The sequence below is a fragment of the Pleurodeles waltl genome, chromosome 3_1 (genome assembly GCF_031143425.1).
Source record: "Pleurodeles waltl isolate 20211129_DDA chromosome 3_1, aPleWal1.hap1.20221129, whole genome shotgun sequence".
NCBI classification, from domain to species: domain Eukaryota; kingdom Metazoa; phylum Chordata; class Amphibia; order Caudata; family Salamandridae; genus Pleurodeles; species Pleurodeles waltl.
In genome coordinates, this window is record NC_090440.1 from 230,911,149 (window position 1) to 230,932,348 (window position 21,200).

Genomic DNA, 21,200 nt, shown 5'->3' on the forward strand with positions numbered 1-21,200 from the left:
GATAATACTAAGGCTCTATTTTGTGGTAGTGTAGTCGAGCAGTAGGCTTATCAGAGGGTAGTGTTAAGCATTTGTTGTACAGGCAATAAATGAGGAACACACACTCAAAGACTTAACTCCAGGCCAATAGTTTTTATATAGAAAAATATATTTTTTTAATTTATTTTAGAACCACAAGATTTAAGATTTGAGGTAGTACATAAGATGCAAGGTACTTCACACAGGTAAATAGAGAACTTTGATTTAAAACAGTAGTACACACAGTTTAGGTTAAAATGGCAATAAACTATTTTAAAAGTGGACACTGCAAAAATTAACAGTTCCTGGGGGAGGTAGGTTTGGTTAGGTTTTTCAGGTAAGTAAAGCACTTACACAGTCAGTCTCCAGAGCATAGGCAGCCCACTGTTGGGGGTTCAAGGCAACCCCAAAGTCACTGCACCAGCAACACAGGGCTGGTCAGGTGCAGAGGTCAAAGGAGGGCCCAAAACACATAGGCACCTATGGAGAACAGGGGTGTTCCGGTTCCAGTCTGCTAGCAGGTAAGTGCCTGCGTCCTCGGGGAGCATACCAGGGGGTTTTTGTAAAGCACGAAGGGGGGACACACACAGGCACACAAAACACACCCTCAGCGGCACAGGGGCGGCTGGGTGCAGTGTGCAAAGTAGGTGTCGGTTTGCTATTGAAAGCAATGGAGGGACTCGGGGGTCTCAGGCGATGCAGGCAGGGCACAGGGGGCTTCTCGGGCCAACCACTGACTGGGCTAGGATGAGGGCCACCTGCTGGTCACTCTTACACTGGTAGGTGGTTTCTCTCGGTCCTGGGGGCTGCGGGTGCAGTGCTTGGTCCAGACGTCATGTTCCAGTGTTACCAGGCAGTCGCGGTCAGGGGGAGCCTCTGGATCCTCTCTGCAGGCGTCGCTGTATGGGTGCAGGGAGGGTCGGCTCAGGGTGTCCACATCGTTGGAGTCACCTGGGAGTCCTCTATGCGGTGTTGGTTCTCCTGAACTCGAGCCGGGGGCGTCGGGTGCAGAGTGTGAAGTCTCACGCTTCCGGTGGAAAGGGAGAGTCTCTTTAAAAGCTGCTTTTTTGTTGCAAAGTTGTTGCAGATTTTGAACAGTGTCGCTGTTCTCGGGAGTTTCTTGGTCCTTCGTGTTCAGGTCAGTCCACTGAGTCCTCAGAGGTCACTGGTCCCTGTTGGATGCGTCGCTGTGCAGATCATTTGAGTCTGGAGACAGGCCGGTAGGGCTGGGGACAAGTCAGCTATCGTCTCCGTCGTCTCTGCAGGGCTTTCAGGTCAGCAGTCCTTCTTGTTGTTGTAGGTTGCAGGAACCTGATTTCCTGGGTTCAGGGTTGCCCCTAATTACTAAATATAGGGGGTGTTTAGATCTGGGGGGCAGTAGCCAATGGCTACGGTCCTTGAGGGTGGCTACACCCTCTTTGCGCCTCCTCCCTGAGGGGAGGGGGGCACATCACCATTCCTGTTGGGGAAATCCTCCATTCTCAGAATGGAGAATTTCTAAAGGCAGGAGTCAGCTCAGCTCAGGGCACCTTAGGGGCTGTCCTGACTGGTGGGTGGTTCCTCCTTGTTTTCCTCATTATCTCCTCCAAAGTGGGGGCAGTGGTTGGAGGGACGGGCGTCTCCACTAGCTGGGATGCCCTGGGGTGCTTAACAAAAGGCATGAGCCGTTAAGGCTCACTGCCAGGTGTTACAGTCCCTGCAGGGAGAGGTGAGAAGCACCTCCACCCAGTACAGGCTTTGTTCCTGGCCACAGAGTGACAAAGTGACTCACCCCATGTGGCCAGAAATGCGTCTGGTTGTGGCAGGCTGGCAGAAACTGGTCAACCTAGCACTAGGAGTCGGACTGGTATTCAGAGGGGCATCTCTAAGATGCCCTCTGGGTGTATTTTACAATAGATTCCACACTGGCATCAGTGTGCATTTATTGTGCTTAGAAGTTGATACCAAACTTCCTAGATTTCAGTGTAGCAATTATGGAACTGTGAAGTTTGTGCTTGACCGACTCCCAGACCACATACTCTTTATGGCTACCCTGCACTTACAATGTCTAAGATTTTGCTTAGACACTGTGGGGGCATAGTGCTCATGCACATATGCTCTCACCTGTGGTATAGTGCACCCTGCCTTAGGGCTGTAAGTCCTGCTAGAGGGGTGACTTACCTATGCCACAGGCAGTGAGAGGTGGGCGTGGCACTCTGAGGGGAGTGCCATGTCGACTTAGTCATTTTCTCCCCACTAGCACACACAAGCTGTGAGGCAGTGTACATGTGCTGAGTGAGGGGTCCCCAGGGTGGCATAAGACATGCTGCAGCCCTAAGAGACCTTCCCTGGTAACAGGGCCCTTGGTACCAGGGGTACCATTTACAAGGGACTTATCTGTGTGCCAGGGCTGTGACAATTGTGGGAACAAAGGTACAGTTTAGGGAAAGAACACTGGTGCTGGGGCCTGGTTAGCAGGGTCCCAGCACACTTTCAATCATAACTGGCATCAAAAAAAGGCAAAACGTCGGGGGGTAACCATGCCAAGTAAGGCATTTCCTTACACACTGCCTCTAGCTTTCAACACTGATTCTGCTCCTCTAAGATCTGTTTTTCTGGTCCCTGCTGGTTCCTGCTGCACACTTCACCTCTCATCTCTCCTCAGCTTCTAATATTCTCTTGTTGGTTCTGTCCCTCTAACAACTACTTTTCCCTCTCAGCCTCTTTCCTGCTCTCAATGGTCCTGCCCTTATATCCACTTCTCACCATTCCCTCTTCCTGCCACTTAAGTTCTACTGATGATTCTGACTCTCCTATATCTACCGCTACCACCCATATACTACCTTTTACCTTTTATCTTTCCCACCAGCCTCAACTTTTTCACACTGGTTTTGACCACTTTACATCCACCTCTTCCCTTCATACTCTATTCTTCATCTTTCCCCTGCGCTTACCCTCTTCTTATAGGTGATGTTCCTCTAATATCCATCTCTCCCTTCCATGTGCGGATCTTCACAACTCTTCTCCCCAGTTTCTTATCTTATTTCGCCTGTTCTCCTCCTTTACATCTGCTTCTCTTGTTCAACTGCCTCACTCTCCCCAATTCTCCTACCTTTTTGGAATTATTCTGCCCCCTCACAGCCCTCTCTTTTGCATGCATGCATGCTCTTTACCTCATTTCCCTCCCAGCCTCTTCCCACTGATTCTGCCAGTTGCATACACCATCCTTCTGCCGTACCTCCCTTTCCTCCCTCCAATAAAAAGGAAAAAATATATAATTGAAGGGGCCCCCTGTCTCTTGAGCCTTGCAAAAGGAGATGCACTGGTGCGAGGCAGCACTGCTGTGAGCAGGCGTGGGGCCCTGGGCAGCTGTCCACGCCGCTGTGCCACTGATGTGAGCAGGCGCGGGGCTCTGGGCAGCTGTCCACGCTGCTGTGCCACTGCTGTGAGCAGGCGCGGGGGCCTGGGCAGATGTCCACACTGCTGTGACACTGCTGTGAGCAGGCATGGACCCTGGGCAGCTGTCCACACTGCTGTGCCACTGATGTGAGCAGGCGCGGGGGCCTGGGCAGATGTCCACACTGCTGTGCCACTGCTGTGAGCAGGCTTGGGCCTTGGGCAGCTGTCCACACTGCTGTGCCACTGCTGTGAGCAGGCACGGTTTCTGGGCAGCTGTCCACACTGCTGTGCCACTGCTGTGAGCAGGTGCGAGGGCCTGGGCAGATGTCCACACTGCTGTGCCACTGCTGTGAGCAGGCATGGGGGCCTGGGGAGCTGTCCACACTGCTATGCCACTGTTGTGAGCAGGCACGGGCCCTGGGCAGCTGTCCACACTGCTATGCCACTGCTGTGAGCAGATGCGGGCCCGAGGCAGATGTCCACACTGCTGTGAGCAGGCGCGGGGCCCTGGGTAGCTGTCCACGCTGCTCTGCCACTGCTGTGAGCAGGCGCGGGGCCTGGGGCAGATGTCCACACTGCTTTGAGCAGGCGCGGGCCCTGGGCAGCTGTCCACACTTCTGTGCCACTGCTGTGAGCAGGCACGGGCCCTGGGCAGTTGTCCACACTGCTGTGCCACTGCTGTGAGCAGGCACAGGGCCCTGGGCAGATGTCCACACTGCTGTGAACAGGTGTGGGGCCCCGGGCAGCTGTCCACACTGCTGTGCCACTGTTGTGAGCAGGCACGGGGCCTGGGCAGCTGTCCATGCTGCTGTGCCACTGCTGTGAGCAGGCGTGGGGCCCTGGGCAGCTGTCCACGCTGCTATGCCACTGCTGTGAGCAGGTGCGGGACCCAGGGCAGATGTCCACACTCCTGTGAGCAGGTGTGGGGCCCAGGGCAGCTGTCTACACTGCTGTGCCACTGCTGTGAGCAGGCACAGTGGCCTGGGCTGATGTCCACACTGCTGTGCCACTGCTGTGAGCAGGCATGGGCCATGGGCAGCTCTCCACCTTGCTGTGCCATTGCTGTGAGCAGGGACAGGCCCTGTGGAACTGTCCACGCTGCTGTGCCACTGCTGTGAGCAGGCGTGGGCCCAGGGCAGATGTCCACACTGCTGTGAGCAGGCGCGGGGCCCTAGGCAGCTGTCCACGCTGCTGTGCCACTGCTGTGAGCAGGTGCGGTCCCTGGGCAGCTGGTCACACTTCCGTGCACTGATGTGAGCAGGCACTGGGCCCTGGGCAAGCTGTCCACGCTGCTGTGCCACTGCTGTGAGCAGGCGCGGGGCCCTGGGCAGATGTCCACACTGCTGTGAGCAGGTGCAGGGCCCTGGGAAACTGTCCACGCTGCTATGCCACTGCAATGAGCAGGCGTGGGGTCCTGGGCAGCTGTCCACACTGCTGTGCCACTGTTGTGAGCAGGAACGGGGCCCTGGGCATCTGCCCACACTGCTGTGCCACAGCTGTGAGCAGGTTCGGGCCCTTGGCAGCTGTCCACGCTGCTGTGGCACTGCTGTGAGCGGGCACGGGGCCCTGGGCAGATGTCCACACCGCTGTGAGCAGGCACGGGGCCCGGGGCAGCTGTCCACGCTGCTGTGCCACTGCTGTGAGCAGCATCGGCCATGCTAATAGGTCACATCTCAAAATGTCTGTTCAGAGAGGATTGCAAAACTTCCCACATAAGGAACCTTTGCTATCCCAAACGTGAAGCATTTGTTAAAAGCAGCCAATGTCCATTAAAGTGGCAGGTGCTGATCGTTAAGGAAAGTTTCCTGTCTGACAACACATCGAGCGAAAACTAGCGGTCCTCCAGACCATTGTCTACTCCCCTGGACAAATTTCGCTTTCCAAATGAAATACGACCTCCACCCAGGAATCGGTATCCAGTGGTGGAGTCTAAACAAAACCCGTTTTGAACTGATTTGGTAGAAGTGGTATTGTCCTCGCAGTTCAAAAAAACCTGGGTTCAGTGATTGAGCACAGGTAAACACAACATAATGAATAGGTCCTCATCTGGTATTCAACACTTTGCTACCAATATAATGTATAATATTTGTGAGGGAGACCCCACAAAATCAAACATGTATACTGTAGGAAGTTGGCTCTGTATGCACTATTTCAAAGTAAGAAATAGTGTGCACAGAGTCCAAGGGTTCCCCTTAGAGGTAAAGATAGTGGCAAAAAGAGATAATTCTAATGCTCTATTTTGTGGTAGTGTGGTCGAGCAGTAGGCTTATCAGAGGGTAGTGTTAAGCATTTGTTGTACACACACAGGCAATAAATGAGGAACACACACTCAAAGACTTACTCCAGGACAATAGGTTTTTATATAGAAAAATATATTTTCTTAGTCTATTTTAAGAACCACATGTTTAAGATTTACAAGTAATACTTCAAATGAAAGGTATTTCACTCAGGTATTCTAGGAACTTTGAATAATCACAATAGCATGCACAGTTTTGACAAAAATGGCAATAAGCTATTTTAAAAGTGGACACCATGCAAAAATCAACGGTTCCTGGGGGAGGTAAGTAAATGTTAAGTTCACAGGTAAGTAAAACACTTACACAGGGTTCAAAGTTGGGTCCAAGGTAGCCCACCGCTGGGGGTTCAAGGCAACCCCAAAGTTACCACACCAGCAGCTCAGGGCCAGTCAGGAGCAGAGGTCAAAGAGGTGCCCAAAACACATAGGCTTTAATGGAGAACAGGGGTGCCCGGTTCCAGTCTGCCAGCAGGTAAGTACCCGCGTCCTCGGGGGGCAGACCAGGGGGGTTTTGTAGGGCACCGGGGTGGATACAAGCAGGCACAGAAAGTACACCCTCATCAGCACAGGGGCGGCCGGGTGCAGAGTGCAAACAGGCGTCAGGTTTTAGATAGGAAGTAATGGAGGGACCCAGGGGTCACGTCAGCGATGCAGGCAGGCACGGGGGGCTCCTCGGGGTAGCCACCACCTGGGCTAGGCAGAGGGTCGCTTGGGAGTTGCTCCTGCACTGGAGTTCGGTCCTTTCAGGTCCTGGGGGCTGCGGGTGCAGTGTTGGTTCTAGGCGTCGGGTCCCTTGTTACAGGCAGTCGCGGTCAGGGGGAGCCTCTGGATTTCCTCTGCAGGCGTCGCTGTGGGGACTCAGGGGGGGTCATCTCTGGCTACTCACGGGCTCGCAGTCGCCGGGGAGTCCTCCCTGAAGTGTTGGTTTTCCACGGATCGAGCCGGGGGCGTCGGGTGCAGAGTGGAAAGTCTCATGCTTCCGGCGGGAAACATGAAGGGGGTCATTCTGACCCCGGCGGACATGGACCGCCGGGGCCGGGGTCGGCGGTAGCACCGCCAACAGGCTGGCGGTGCTCCGCCGGGCATTCTGACCGCGGCGGTACAGCCGCGGCCAGAAACGGAAAGTCGGCGGTGTACCGCCGACTTTTGTGCTGCCCATGGGAATCCGCCATGGCGGCGCAGCTTGCTGCGCCGCCCTGGGGATTCCGACCCCCTCACCGCCATCCTGTTCCTGGCGGTTCCGCCCGCCAGGAACAGGATGGCGGTGAGGGGTGTTGTGGGGCCACTGGGGGCCCCTGCAGTGCCCATGCCAATGGCATGGGCACTGCAGGGGCCCCCGTAAGAGGGCCCCACTTTGTATTTCAGTGTCTGCTTTGCAGACACTGATATACGCGATGGGTGCCACTGCACCCTTCGCACATCCTCCACTCCGCCGGCTCCATTCGGAGCCGGCATCCTCATGGAGGGGTGTTTCCCACTGGGCTGGTGGGCGACCTTTTGGCGGTCGCCCGCCAGCCCAGTGGGAAACCCAGAATACCCGCGGCGGTCTTTTGACCGCGCAGCGGTATTCTGGCGGTTCCCTCCAGGCGGGCGGCTCCCGCCGCCCGCCGGGGTCAGAATGACCCCCGAAGTCTTTAAAGTTGTTTCTTTGTTGCAAGAAAGTTACAGATTGTTGAACAGGGCCGCTGTTCACAGGAGTTTCTTGGTCCTTGGTTGCAGGGCAGTCCCCTGAGGCTTCAGAGGTAGCTGGTCCCTGTTGGATGCGTCGCTGTTTTCTTCGAAGTTGGGAGACAGGCCGGTAGGGCTGGGGCCAAAGCAGTTGTCGTCTCCGTCTTCACTGCAGGGCTTCAGGTCAGCAGTCCTTCTTCTTGTTAAGGTTGCAGGAATCTGATTTCCTGGGTTCTGGGGAGCCGCTAAATACTGAATTTAGGGGTGTGTTTAGGTCTGAGAGGGCAGTAGCCAATGGCTACTGTCCTTGAGGGTGGCTACACCCTCTTTGTGCCTCCTCCCTGAGGGGAGGGGGGCACATCCCTATTCCTATTGGGGGAATCCTCCAAAACCAAGATGGAGGATTTCTAAAGGCAGGGGTCACCTCAGCTCAGGGCACCTTAGGGGCTGTCCTGACTGGTGGTTGACTCCTCCTTGTTTTTCTCATTATCTCCCCCGGACTTGCCACCAAAAGTGGGGGCTGTGTCCAGGGTGCGGGCATCTCCACTAGCTGGAGTGCCCTGGGGCATTGTAATACGAAGCCTGAGCCTTTGAGGCTCACTGCTAGGTGTTACAGTTCCTGCAGGGGGGAGGTGTGAAGCACCTCCACCCAGAGCAGGCTTTGTTTCTGGCCTCAGAGAGCACAAAGGCTCTCACACCAGGGGGTCAGAAACTCGTCTCTCAGCAGCAGGCTGGCACAGACCAGTCAGTCCTGCACTGAACAATTGGGTAAAATACAGGGGGCATCTCTAAGATGCACTCTGTGCATTTTTTAATAAATCCAACACTGGCATCAGTGTGGGTTATTTATTCTGATAAGTTTGATACCAAACTTCCCAGTATTCAGTGTAGCCATTATGGAGCTGTGGAGTTCGTTTCAGACAAACTCCCAGACCATATACTTAATATGGCCACACTGTACTTACAATGTCTAAGAATGGACTTAGACACTGTAGGGGCATATTGCTCATGCAGCTATGCCCTCACCTGTGGTATAGTGCACCCTGCCTTAGGGCTATAAGGCCTGCTAGAGGGGTGACTTACCTATGCCACAGGCAGTATTTTGTGGGCATGGCATCCTGAGGGGGATGCCATGTCGACTTTGCCTTTTTCTCCCCACCAACACACACAATCTATTGTACAATGGCAGTGTGCATGTGTTAGGTGAGGGGTCCCTTAGGGTGGCACAACATATGCTGCAACCCTTAGGGACCTTCCCTGGTCACAGGGCCCTTGGTACCACTGGTACCTTTTACAAGGGACTTATCTGCCAGGGGTGTGCCAATTGTGAGAACAATGGTACATTTTAGGTAAAAGAACATTGGTGCTGGGGCCTGGTTAGCAGGGTCCCAGCACACTTCTCAGTCAAGTCAGCATCAGTATCAGGCAAAAAGTGTGGGGTAACTGCAACAGGGAGCCATTTCCTTACATATACGAAGACCAAAGCATTCACAAAAGGAAGTGTACAAAGAATTCTAGTAATCAATCAACATCTGTACTTTCGTCAAAACAAAGTAGCTTCTTTGTTGGAAGAAGCAGAGCTAGTCCCATAAGTCCATAGTACAGGTTTAGTATTCTAAGAACAGTCCCCTGACTTCTTGTTAAAGAGAAGTCCACTTCTTGGAGTATTCTGGCAGCTGACACGTGTTTTGTTGATACTCAGTTTCTCAAGGCTCTAGAGTAAGACAATCAAACCATCTATTTGCAGTATATTCTGCTGTCAGTGGTATCATGCACTGTACTTGTCAGTTGGCTTGTAAAGTTAGGGAACATTTTCCATTTATCACATAAAAGTCCAAGATATCCTAAGTATGACTTAATGTCATTCCTGATGGTGTAGTAAACCTGGTCTGTTCTTTTATCAAGTAGTCTTAGTAGCAAATTATAAGTTACAGGGCCATGATAAGCCCCACGAAATGCACTGGGCCACGCGGGAAAAGTCTATTCATTCGAATCCACTGAAAACAAAACCCGCCCAGGCGAAAGTACCCAAACCATCCCTCCACTGCAGGAAGCTGTCATTAGCAGGCAAACAAGGGTGCGAGGTTGAGCCATGGCAACCCATCCTGTCCCTGAAAGCAGCTTCTTTGCCTGATGTCTACACGCAATACCAGCATGGCAGAAAGACCATTATGGCCATGCCTGTGTCCGATCAATGATTTGCAATTGCAATTGTAGTAGAAAAGCACTGATACAGTCCATTGCTACTCCCAAGTATGGGTGCTTCTTTCACACACCCTCTTATTTGAGATACGTAAAAGGGGTCCTGTGCATACCAAAATACTGTTGTGAATACAGAGCATTTTTTGGGGCGATTCTCAGACTTTGCTATCACTAAATATTTTTGTGCAGGAAGCAGTTTGTTCACATCATTTAGAACTGTGTTTTCTAGGATATTGAAAGACCTCTTCCTAGGCACTCCCAAGACACAGGGCCAAGGTCTAGTCTAGGGATAAAATAGTGTGGTAAAGTTAAGAAGACTCGGTCTATTTTTTTCACCTGTGGGGACAACTGAGCCATTAGATCGCTAATGCATCCTGTTTGTTGCAAGGAAGATCTGAAAGGTCTCCTGCTAAATAGACCCTCCTCCCCCAAGGGCTGGCCATTCGCATGGGCCCACACCCAGGGGGCGCTGGCTTTCACAGAAGAGCACAGGTTATGCTGCCGCTCTCTCACCTGCCTAAAGTAAAAACTACCCTTAATGTATATTTTAGTCTCAAGCATCTGGTGCCCTACTGGTAAATCCAGACCGCCCCTCCCTCTTCTGTCTCCCCCTTTATTATTCGGACCTCCCACGACAGCCTTCAGCTCCCTTACGTGCTGGCATGAAAGCTGTAAATGAGGAAAATCAGGTAAGGTGTGGGAGGAGCAGGGGTGTGTGCTCAATACAGGCCAATCCCAGCAGTGACAGCAGGGAGATGGAGAAGGTCATGGAGAGCTTTCTGTACCCAGCCAGCAATTTTGCTTTCTTCAGCAAGTTAATGGCACTGGGCAGGGCATGACCTAGGAACAACCTAAGCCAGTGGTTCCTAGCCTGTGGTCCGGGGACCACTGGGGGTTCACGAAGCCTCCACAAGGGGTCCAATTTGAAAATTAAATAATATTAACAGATTAGGACCCCAGGTTTTAGTAATGACTCAGTGGGGGGGTCCTCAGATTCCTATAATGATTGAGTGGGGGTCTCCGGGTTCCAGTAGTGAGAAAGTGGGGGTCCACATAAGTCAAAAGGTTGGGAACCACTGATCTAAGCTTTAAAGTTAATTGCATTTTGTTAATTGCAGTATTGTTTCTTCTAATTATAAATACAGCATACCAAGTATCAGGATGCAAATTAAACAAGCATTGGCAAAGTCCATATGTCTGGTTTTGGCAAGCAGGTGCTGTTGTTTTCATTGCAAGCATATGAAATAATAATAAGAAGAAAAACATGCCGCCACCTAAAGAGTGACAATATGCTTGATTTAAAAATTGTACATTCAAAAAATAACTGTCACATATATTCTTAATTACACAAAATGGCTGCTGCCCAGATGACAAATGCTCTTAAAACAGGTAAAGAAACCCTTTTAGTTTTGAGACACAGCACAAGGCAGTATGATTCTTAATGGTGCAAAAAAGGTACTACTTGGTTTTTAATTACTGTAACCTGAAGACATGATTCAAATACACAAGGATGACTTACAAATAAAAAATGACAAATGGGAAGAAGAGGTAAAATTGTGGCCCACTAGCCCTGACCACTGACGTACACTTCTTATAGTATGGATATGAGGATGTGAGCAGGTAAAATGATGTTACTAATAGTGCATACAGCCAATGTCTGAAGTGGGCGTACGCATTGCCCTATGTTGTATACTGTGGTGGGCAGAAGCAAAATGTGAATGACAGTTGAATAGACCAATGGACGAAGAATGCAGACCTGAAATCCTTCTATGTATGTATATATGTGTATTTTTATTTATGGTTTTTTATTACTTGAGGTTTGTGAGACATTTAAAGCTATCTACATATAGGACCTAAATGGTATTTATTACTCTTTGCACATCTTCTCAGGCCGGTGATAATTATAGGCCACAGCAAGTACAGTAGTGGCGTTTCCCTCATGCAGTCACAATAGCATCAACAGTAGTAGGCAGCAGCCCAAACGTTTTTGGTTCACACAGAAAAAGTAAAGCACCTGAGCATTACATTCAGATACACCATCAGCTGCACCACCTACACTGACACCCCCACCAGCTACTTGGAACAACTCACGTTCAAGATACACATCACAGCCAACTTCTCCCTGGGTGGAATCCTCATGTTCAGACCACCATGACCTCACATCAATTTCACTAACAACATTACTGACCTCATTGCACCCCCCAACATCAAACTTCACCTTGAAAGACCGCACCAACCTAAACTCTATGGCCGTCCTATAAAACCTCAGAAACCTTGGCCTCACCCACACCGTTGGGCACCTATTGGACCCAATTTTCTCCTCAATCAGCAACATCACAGTTGGCAAGTCAGCAACTATGATCTTGACAGACCACATCCTCCTTAGTTTCAGCATACCCATTCAGTGCCATCACAGACCTACCACCACCAGAACTGCCTCCTCAGCTAGAAAAGCATCTCAGAAGAGGAGTGGGCTTCCACCATCTCTGAGCACTGCCTGAGCACACTAGCAATTTGATGAAAGCCATCAAAAACCTCAACAGCTGGATCACCGCCGACACCCTGGCTTTGCTCAAGTACAACTTAAAGGAAAGAGCTCGACCACAGGCCAGCTGGTACACAGAGGAACTCAGGCTCACAACACTGCATTGCAAGCAACTGGAAAACCACAGATAAAGATATCTTCAAATTAGTCTTAAGATGCCACCACCACCAGCAGATATGGAACACCAAGCGCACAGTTCTTACAGATTGCAGCAACCCAGCACTAACAGCAGCAAGGAAATCTTTGCAATTATCAAAGATTTCACAGTGCCTCCTGTCGCCTCTAGCAACATCACCCCCTCAAAAGACCTTTGCAACAAGTTCTTAGAATTCTACTGTACCAAAATCACCTCCATATACATCAACTTTGACCTTCAACCTGACCCCATTACCAGTGCAACTCAACTTCCCATCATGGCCAATGAAAGAACCTTGATCTTGTTGGCTACTGTCACCACCGTCAAACTCACTACTACAATGAAGACCATCCACTCAGTGGCTCCACATGTCTCTTGCCCCCACCATACCTTCACCAAAGGATTCTTACCCATCAGTAAAGAACTAAGACACATCTTCAACTCCTTAATCAACTTAGCAATATTCGTGGACACCTGGAAACATGCCACAGTCATGCCCCTCCTCAAAAAACCATCTGCTGACCCAGCCACAGTTTCCAGCTACAGACCTAAAGCCCTCCTACTGTCGGGCCTGCAAACCTGGATATGCACCAGTGAAAAACTCTTGAGCTCATCATCTGCCTTTGCAGGCACCAATGTTTGTTGTAACCCCATAAGAATGTTTTACAGAGACCAATGCTTGTTTACTGAGACCAATGCTTGCTGGGACCAATGTTTGTTTAGGACACATGTTGCTCAAGCCTCTAGCATCCCTATGACTCAGACGGGGTGTGGCCAGATGCAGTAGGTATTTAAACCACACCTGGCCTGAGTGAATCACTTGCTATAAAGGTTACCGACTGCAGAGAAGGAGACTCTGCATCTCGACATTTGATCTTGATGTTCAGGCCTGTATCTTGGATACCGCTTCTAGGGAGAGAAACAGATCGAGAGAATTAACTACTGAAAGGCATTTATTTGTAAAAACCTGACATTTACTGACTTGATATTCAACAGACTGATGTTTCGGAGCACGGTGCGCCTAAGAAGGCACATCATTGGCTTTTAAGGTCACTGGGATGCTTGCCGTTTGTCACATAATAACCCTTATCGTTATTGCTTGCTATATATTGCAGAAAGGAAATTCTTTCATGCAATTATTATAAAAATTATTTACTCTGAATACATTTGTTATTGCTAAGTTGATTATGACATTTGCATGATTCTAAATTGATACTGGTGATACAGAAAATTCTGTGTCCGGCCTGAAAGTTTGCCATTGCTATGCTCAACTTACACTGTGATGTAACAGTAATAAAACCAATTGTTTGTTTTTTTGACACTAACCCTATGTTGCAAAGAGTGATGCAAACCTTGTACTGTGATCTTTTGATATTAACCCTATGTTCCCAGAATGATGTAAACATTGCACTATGATCTTTTGATATTAACCCTATCTTCCCAGAGTGATGCAATCTTTGCACCGTGATCTTTAGATATTAACCCTATGTTTTCAGTGTGATCAAAAACACCAAATTGTGTTCCTTGGAATTTTTTAGTACAGTGCGGTAATTAGCTCATGAATGTCTGCAAAATTACCTGAGAATTAGTTGTCATTATTTGTTATCTATTTAAATGTCTATGAAGTCGAGTGAGTCAGCATCTTAGGAAATATTAATAAGGTGAAATCAAGCAAGGTATCCACAGATCTTCAAGAACATTTAGGTAGGTGTTAACTCAGGTGCCTTGGGACCGATCTGGGGTCACAGTGGGAGTAGTTATAAATACTCTAGGAGGTTCAAGATTCTTATTTAATTACAGGTAATCCATATCATTTCCCAACAATTCCTAGAGAGAGATGAGCCATCTAAAGCAGTAAAGGGGACACTAACAGGTACACTTAGCTTGCACATAGTAGTTAGTGACTAGTATATACATGGGTTATGACTAATGGATTGTTTGACTGATGTGTAATCTATCATGGGAAATTCTATCTCGCTCTCTTTTTGTCCATCCCCTTTCCCCCTGGACGTTTTGGGGCAGATCACATGTATTTAAGTGGGAGGCACGCAACGTCTATGGAAGGATTAGGAATAAGCAACTTGGTCAACATTGTGTCTCTGTGGGACAAACAGGTTACTGTTTGACATCTACCATACCCGACAATGGTCTTCCAGAAACGAATCAACCAATACCTCACTAACCATCTCAGCAATTACTAGCTCCTCAATGCCATGCAGTCCGGATTCAGGTCCAACCACAGTACAGAAAACAAAAAGAGGTGAAGTCCCACTCAGAGAGTTCTTGATTTTATTGTTGTGCAAACATTACAGTCCCAGTTTCACAGTCAGTCACTGGTTAGTAGGACAGAGAACAAAGTCCAAAATCCAAATATGATAAACATAGGATGAATAGAAGATCAGCCAACACGTGTTTCGCCCCCTCTGGCTATATATAGACCGGGGCTTTCTCAAGGCTGAAAATAAAAAGAGATGACAAATTGCAATTCAGAAATATTCATGTGAGTAGATGAAATGTCATTGAGAGGCACCATCAAGAAAGTGAACGAAAAGGGGAATCCCATGCAAGGATCGAAGGGAGTGTGGTAAGTCAGGATGTGAGATAATTGGAGCCCAATGCTAGATAAAAGGAAGAAACGTTGATGCGTAAGTGCAATTAGTGACTACAGTCAGACCCCGACGTATTTGAAAGACCAAGAAAAAAGAGAAACAACCTGTGGTATTTTCCAAGATAAAGTAATGATAAGAGAAATGGTGAGATTGTAGAAAAAATAATAATCCGCAATTAATTCCAAAATCCCAAGTGTCAGATAAGGCTAAAGTACCACCTAGGTTAGCTAGTGCTCGAGACTGAAGGGTGGAAATGCTAAGGTACTGACAAACATACCTCGCGAAATGAGGCAGACATGTATTAGTAACAAATTGTAATAATCCTTTTCTGTAAGATAACAATAGTCTATCAGTTAAAACATTCAGGGTTTAACAGTAAGTATATAAGAGAGTATCTTACAATAAGTCAAGCAACTGAAAGACCAGATTTAAAAATACATTACAACATTTAACATTTTTGAAAGTAGTACTTATACTTGAGAATGTGAACAGGAACCATCATATGGCTTAAAATTCAGAAATTACATTGCAGTGTTCAAGATAGGAAAAACGACTGGGAAACTTAAATCAGAAAGAAAAGAAGAAAAAGAAAGGGAAAAATGCTACATGGTAATATATTGAATATGACGTACTGGACAAAAATCAATGAAACAAGGCGGCTAGTATCGATCAATAGATCCGTTAGTTTCAGAGCACAATCACATTGTATAGAAAACGTAGTTTAACTACAGCTGTATGGCAGGCACAGTGTGTAGAACTTAAGTCCATCTTCATAGAAAACGAAGTTACGGCATTCAGAGAGCCCGAACGTTCGCTTTAAGAACATTAATAGTCTTTTCCCTTACCTCAAGCGCTGTGGAATCAAAGTGCCGTGCAAATACGGCCAGAAAAAAAAAAAAAAAAAAAGAAAGAACACGGGAAACGGGACGGACGCGCCCGCGTCTAAAGTCGCGTTTAAATAACCCGTGTCGAAATGAATATAATCAAAAGGGAGAAAGGACTCTCCTGTAACGCGCTAAGTAGCGCCATTTTGTTAAAGAATGTACACAAATAGTTGTCCTGAAGAGTCAAATAAATACATGAGTGCTGATACGATAGAATCTATTTATGCTATATAGGTATTTCTTCCAATAATCTAGTACAAAAAGAAAGACTGTATAATTGCCTAACAAAAGGAAAATAGAAGTAATAAATCAGCCGATTGCATTTTCTCCAGGCGAACTCTAGTTAGAGTTAAATTGTGGTCACGAAGTATATTTGTAATGAAACCTGAAGGGCAATATGAGAGCAAACAATGGAGGGTAGAGAAAGAGAAAGAAAAAAAGAAAAGAAAGGAGAAAAAAGGCAAAAGTTTTGACTAAAGAAGAAAGAGAGAGAAAAAAAGAAAAAAGATAGAAAGAAAGAAAGAAAAGAAAAGAAAGCTAAAAGGAAAAGGAAAGGAAAAAAGTGGAAAAAGACATTAGGTTACAGGTTCTTTACATTAGCCAAAAATGCCATTCATGGTCTTTGTTGAGCCCATTGTTTACAGTATCATATTTTATTATTAAACGGCTCTCTTCCTGGCGTAGTCGCAATGGTGTGTTGCCTCCTCTAGGGGAGGGTGTGATACGTCTTAAACCACAAAAAGTAAAGGTACGTTGGTATTGGTGATACTTAATAAAATGTTCCACCATGGGTGCTTGAGTATCAGACTTTTGTATATTCCGAAAGTGTTCCTGTATTCGAATTTTTAAAGGCCGGATCGTACTGCCAATATAAGTCAAGTTACAGGGACACCAAATGGCATAGATAACAGAAGTACTAGAACAGTTTATAAAGTCGGTGATCCGATATGTGCAGTTGTTAATGCTTACTGCTGTAGATTTAGGCAGGCCTAATTTGCATATAGAACATTTGCTGCAAGTGTAGAAGCCTTCAGGTTTAGATGGTAGGAAAGTAGTGGGAGACTTGCGTTGAAAGAATGAAGGACACAGTTTATTACGTAAGTTAGGTGCCCTCCTAAATCCTATTTGTGGGTAGCTAGTAATATGTTGGTTAATCGAAGAGTTATTCACCAGTAAAAACCAAAAAATTTTGAGTGATTTACGAATATGCTTGTGCCCATTGTGAAAGGCCGTGATGAAGCGAATGGTCGTGTTCTTGTTGATTTGTTTAGGTTTATTCAGCAGAGAATTTCGATCCATACTTCTCACTTCATTTCTGGTAGTGTTGAGAGAGGCCTGATTATACCCCCTGGAAAATAATCTCGTAGTCATTTCAGAAGACGTTCTATCATAGTCATTTATATTAGAGCAATTGAGTCTAGCACGTTGGAATTCTCCTTTGGGTATATTCCGAATGGTACTAGACGAGTGACAACTGGTGGCATGGAGAATCGAATTGGCAGATGTCATTTTGCGAAAGAACTTTGTCAGGAGTTTGTTATCCTCAACATAAATCAAAAGATCTAGATATTCAATGGAGGAATTAGAAATTTGGTAAGTTACTTCAATCTCCCAAGGGTTAGGTGTTAATGACTGAATAAATTTGTGAAGGTGAGCCTCTGAGCCTTGCCAGATAAGCAAGATATCGTCAATATACCGTCCCCAAAAGATGATGTTTTTGATAAATTGGTCGGAACGGTCTGACCAGAGCCAATGGTTTTCAACAGCTCCCATCAGGATGCAAGCATAGGATGGAGCAAATTTTGCTCCCATCGCAGTTCCTTGCAGCTGTAGATAAAAGTTGCCGTCAAAGAGAAAGTAGTTATTTTGCAAACTGAATTTGAGAAAGTCCAGGATCATAGCATTTCGTGTCAAATATTGAACTGATCTAGTAGACAGACATTTGCTCACTGCTGTTAATCCATCAGTGTGTTTGATGGAAGTATAAAGACTGACTACATCAATCGTTGCAAGGAAGAAATCAGATTGCCACTCAATATCTTGTAGCTTTTGTAAGATATCTTTGGTATCTCTCACATATGATGACAGGTTTGTCATGAAAGGTTGGAGCTCTTGATCAATAAGGGATCCCAATTTGGAACATATGGAATTAACTCCAGAAATAATAGGTCTGCCCTTTGGAGGATGACCTGCTTTATGGATTTTGGGTAAAAGGTACAGGGTCGGGATAGTAGGATGTTGGAGAAAAAGGGCAGTCTTTTCGGAGCTGGAGAGAGTGTGGCGGGAGTGCCAGTATTCCAATCTTTCTGACAGTTTCTTTTGTATTTCAGCTGTCGGGTTATGTGAGAGTTTCCTGTAGCATGTCTTGTCTTGAAGCTGGCGATAGGCTTCGGTGAGATAGTCATCCGTGTTGAGGACAACAATATTGCCTCCTTTATCAGCTTCCTTAATGGTAATGTTGTAATTAGACCTCAGCTGTTTTATCGCCTCAATATGGCCACCGTGAATGTTAGTAGGTAAGTATCTACGTTGGTCACAGTATCGTTTATATTCATGATCAAGATCATGGAGAACCGCTGTGGAAAACAGATCAATGGAGTTGCCCGCTGGAAGCGTGAGGGTAAATGTAGAATGAGGGCGGAGATCAGAAGAAAAGTATTGGTTAGTCTGAAGGTTAAGTTCCTCAGCAATAGAGTGTAGAGTGATATCTGGTTCAGTGGTGTTAGAGAGGTTACATAAAACGGAAATGTCAGATAGATCTTGAATCGTAATATCCTGTGTGTAACAAGTAGAAAAAGATGGGGTAAGGGGTGTGGGTGTAGAGGCAAAGAAGGACTTAAGTTTCAAGTGACGAATGAATTTGAAGAGGTAAATTTTGGTTTGAGTGATATCCCAGGTATTAGTAGGGCAAAAGGACAGACCCCGATTAAGGATTGATTGATCTGTGGGGGATAATTCGTGGTTAGAGAGATTTACAATTAGGTTTTCTGAGTTTAGGGTTGGACCGTTTTGCTCCGAGCTCTGGTTTGTATGCCTGAGGTATTTGGAGTAACTGGAATGATATCTTGTGGTTTGACTCTTGTGTCTTTTAGAGTTCCCAGTCGATGGCGTCTTGCCTCTTCTAAAAAAATTACTTGTGCTCTAGTTAGAGTACAAGCTGTAGAGTCGTCTACTGATTCGACCTCAGATGAGGGGGGAGTGTCATGATTGGTTGGTGTGTCTAAAGAAAGGTTTGAATCCTTAATATTATCATATTTCCTACTGAAAGTATATACTCTCCCATGTTGGTAATCAAATAGATCTCTTCTGAATGTTCGATTCTTTCTCTGTATTATATCTTCCTCATATCTGTCTATAACACTGTTAAGAATAGCATAATTTTTGGTGGTGATTTCTCCCCAATTGGCTTCTTCGATACGCTGGGTTAAGTTGTCAACTTCTTTACGATGTTTATTATACTCCTCCTCGGAAATTTCAATTAGTTGGTTAATCATATTGATTGAGGCCATTTTCAGGTTGGTTTCCCATTTCTGTAAATGTTCCTGAGAAGTAGTGTCCATTGGTGGAAAGATCAGTATGCGAAGGCCTCGTGGTATTCGATCATTCTCTAAGTATTTTTTCAATGAGGCTATTTCCCACCACTTAGCTGTTTCCTTCTTCAACGATTTTTCCAAGGCCAGAAATGTACTTTTGGCCGACAATAGATTAGGAGAAGAGAGGTGGGGGATACCCACCCCTGTAGAATTGAAGACTTGTTGCAACTTGTGGTCGCGTTGTTCGCGTCTGTTGATGTGAGAGGACATCTTTTCAAAAGATTTAAGGCTTATTACAGGATTGGGTAGTGGAACATGAAATTGAAAACAAACAGATCCAAAAGCGGAAGGGCCCAAGAACCACTAGACTCCTGTATAAATGCCTATTTTATAGGTTGGGGGACTTGACCAGAGGACAGGGACCCACGTCCTCTAAGGCAAGACAGTAAACAAAAAGAGGTGAAGTCCCACTCAGAGAGTTCTTGATTTTATTGTTGTGCAAACATTAAAGTCCCAGTTTCACAGTCAGTCACTGGTTAGTAGGACAGAGAACAAAGTCCAAAATCCAAATATGATAAACATAGGATGAATAGAAGATCAGCCAACACGTGTTTCGCCCCCTCTGGCTATATATAGACCGGGGCTTTCTCAAGGCTGAAAATAAAAAGAGATGACAAATTGCAATTCAGAAATATTCATGTGAGTAGATGAAATGTCATTGAGAGGCACCATCAAGAAAGTGAACGAAAAGGGGAATCCCATGCAAGGATCGAAGGGAGTGTGGTAAGTCAGGATGTGAGATAATTGGAGCCCAATGCTAGATAAAAGGAAGAAACGTTGATGCGTAAGTGCAATTAGTGACTACAGTCAGACCCCGACGTATTTGAAAGACCAAGAAAAAAGAGAAACAACCTGTGGTATTTTCCAAGATAAAGTAATGATAAGAGAAATGGTGAGATTGTAGAAAAAATAATAATCCGCAATTAATTCCAAAATCCCAAGTGTCAGATAAGGCTAAAGTACCACCTAGGTTAGCTAGTGCTTGAGACTGAAGGGTGGAAATGCTAAGGTACTGACAAACATACCTCGCGAAATGAGGCAGACATGTATTAGTAACAAATTGTAATAATCCTTTTCTGTAAGATAACAATAGTCTATCAGTTAAAACATTCAGGGTTTAACAGTAAGTATATAAGAGAGTATCTTACAATAAGTCAAGCAACTGAAAGACCAGATTTAAAAATACATTACAACATTTAACATTTTTGAAAGTAGTACTTATACTTGAGAATGTGAACAGGAACCATCATATGGCTTAAAATTCAGAAATTACATTGCAGTGTTCAAGATAGGAAAAACGACTGGGAAACTTAAATCAGAAAGAAAAGAAGAAAAAGAAAGGGAAAAATGCTACATGGTAATATATTGAATATGACGTACAGGACAAAAAACAATGAAACAAGGCGGCTAGTATCGATCAATAGATCCGTTAGTTTCAGAGCACAATCACATTGTATAGAAAACGTAGTTTAGTAGGAAATATGATAATATTAAGGATTCAAACCTTTCTTTAGACACACCAACCAATCATGACACTCCCCCCTCATCTGAGGTCGAATCAGTAGACGACTCTACAGCTTGTACTCTAACTAGACCACAAGTCAATTTTTTAGAAGAGGCAAGACGCCATCGACTGGGAACTCTAAAAGACACAAGAGTCAAACCACAAGATATCATTCCAGTTACTCCAAATACCTCAGGCATACAAACCAGAGCTCGGAGCAAAACGGTCCAACCCTAAACTCAGAAAACCTAATTGTAAATCTCTCTAACCACGAATTATCCCCCACAGATCAATCAATCCTTAATCGGGGTCTGTCCTTTTGCCCTACTAATACCTGGGATATCACTCAAACCAAAATTGACCTCTT